The sequence below is a fragment of the Pituophis catenifer genome, unplaced genomic scaffold (assembly GCF_029215685.1).
Source record: "Pituophis catenifer annectens isolate HBS135680 unplaced genomic scaffold, rPitCat1.0.hap2 SCAF_1, whole genome shotgun sequence".
NCBI lineage: Eukaryota > Metazoa > Chordata > Lepidosauria > Squamata > Colubridae > Pituophis > Pituophis catenifer.
This window is the reverse complement of record NW_027256881.1, coordinates 238,027,307-238,030,023: the sequence shown is the minus strand read 5'-3', so window position 1 is coordinate 238,030,023 and position 2,717 is coordinate 238,027,307.

Here is a 2,717-nt window from a genome sequence, read left to right as displayed (position 1 = left end):
GCATATGTTAAGTGCATGTGTAGAACAATTGTTGTGATGGAATGTGCCTTTGGCAACCCAGAGATTTTCTTGAAAGAAGCCTGAATTAAGACACCATGCAGTCCCAAGCTAGAGGGGAAGGGAGGAAGAGGGTTAGGGAAGCCTCTCCCTAGAATCTTTCAGGATATATCTAGTAAGTTAAAAGTAGTTTAGCAAGCTTCTTCCCATTAAGTGCGAGCAAATAAAGAACTGAGCTCAATTGGACCCCACTGTCTTCTCTCTGGGCTTGGGCCTAATAATTTGCATATGCAAATAGAGGTATTTATTGTGCTGTATGTGCAAAGGGAAAAGGGATCCACACCATTAACTCTTTACTCATCTTCCCCAGTACTGTTGGAAGAAAAATCTGTTCATTGCAAGCCGAGAGAGAGATGCAAGAGTCAATGAATTTGGAGGCAGGCTCCATTTATTTAGGAATCAGAAGCAAAGTGTCTTAGCATCAGTTCTGGGACAGTTGACTGCCTGGCATGGGAAGTAGAGTGAGTTTTATACCCTTTTGGACCGTTGAGATTGAGATGCCTGATGGGGTGATTAGATTAGATTAGATTAGATTAGATTAGATTAGATTAGATTAGATTAGATTCTCTATTCTAATTGTCCTTATTTGGTTTCCTGGGTGGTGGTGGTCAGGGTCAAGGCTAGCCTTGGGGAAAAGTGGGGAATATAAATTCTGTGTGGCTTAATCCTGTCAATTCGGCCTGTCTCAGTCTTCTAATTGGGGTTACCTGAGGCCATTCTGGCTGGGAGGCAAGGATTGCTTTAGCGTCTATGGATGGTTCTTCTTTGCCTTCTCTGGGGGCATGGAATTAAAGAGGGGTGGGTGTACCAATACCCAGAATATGTACTGCACATAAAAAATAAAGTAAAACTATTTCAGCAAATTGCATCAGGCTCAGTGGAGCCTGATATTCTGATGCTGTTTCAGATCCTGGGCCCAGGCTTGCTTACTCCAGCCCCTGCTGCTCTGAGAAGGTCACAAAAGGACCCCAGGGACCCTGCAACTATCATAAATACATGCCAGTTGCCCAGTGTCTGAATTTTGATCACATGACTAGAGATGCTACAATGGCTGTAAGTGTGAAAAACTGTCATAAGTCACTTTTTTCAGTGCTGTTTTAACTTCAAATGGTCATTAAATGAATGGTTGTAAATTGAGGACCAGCTATACTAAGCCTTCTACCTTCAGCCTTGAGCAAGTGGAGGATCAGCTGGAGACGGCAATGCTGATGATAGATGCAGTGGTGGTGATGGTGGCTATACTTTTCCTACTTGTGATTAAGTTTAAGGATCCCACTAAGCCATAATGTGGTTTATATGGGAGGAAGGGGTTAGATATTAAACATTCCCAGCAAAATACAGGTTATAGATTCAATAAATGTACTCTTTGTATAAAGTTGCAAAGCAAACATGGTTAGAGAATCTACCAATTGGTTTCTTCCAGTTTAGATGTTTGGGAAGACTGTGTGGATATCACAATTCTTACGCTCAGAATTTTGCAGCATGTTTCCCTTGATAGTTCTTGAAAGTGCACAAACTCCAGTTCATTTAAAATTGTATATATAATGAGTGGAAGAGATTCAAACTCCTGTATACAGTAAATGCTGATTTACAGCACTCAGTTCATAAACAGGTCTCCTCTAAAAACAGCCAGCAGGTTGTCATCATTGTTAAAATAATCAGGCTGATGGTCACTTGTGGCTTTTCCGGGTTATTTGCATTTGTCTGTCATTTTTATGTTGTTTTAAAATTCTGGGGGGAAACAGAGTTTTCCTTTGCCTCCATCTGACCACACATTGGATATAATAATAATCATATTAACATAAGCGGTATGTTTCTTCTGTTGCGTGTATATATAATGCACAGAAGTATTGCACAATTTATTTTAACTGGCATGCAAATAGGCCTCCACTTCAACTTACTCAAAATGTATATTTACCTATCTAATCAAAGTGATTTTTTAAAAATAGAGATCAGCCATCCCCAAATTGAAGCCATGCAGTTGTATAGGAATTACAACTTCCAGCCAGGAATGCTGACATTCATGTGTGGTTGAGCTCATTCACATAATGCAATGGTAGACTTTTTAACACTATGATTTGTTGCACAAGCCATGTCACTGCACAAGGTTCCATTCATAACATCATGCTAAACAAAAACTAGGTAATCACATTGTGGTTTTGCATAATTTGCGATCCCAGCCAATATAAGATTCTTTAGGCTTGAAGAGGCTGCATGTTGTGAGTGTGGACAGGATTATTTCTGAAATAAAATAGGAAATACAAGAAAGGAGATATTGTTTGCCTAACGTTGTATGGTATCTTCCAAAGTTGTGATATTAACAATATTAACAATATCTGATTAGGCTTTAAAATTGGAAAATACACAACGATGGCAAAACTAACAGCATATATCCACAACAGACACTTAACTAAATTTAACCAAGAATGGCTTCCATATATACGGTATACAACACAATACACACAAAAAGGCAAATACAAACATTGCTAATATGATTTTAAAGTGACTTTGAATGTTCATATAATCTGCAAATTAGTTGCAGTACAGAGAAAGGGGAAGTTAGAGATTTAAATTAAATACCTATGTATTATTTCCAAGCAGGACACCCTTTTTCTTTTCCTCCCGCCCCCCACTTTTTTGTAGTTATAAATAACAATAAA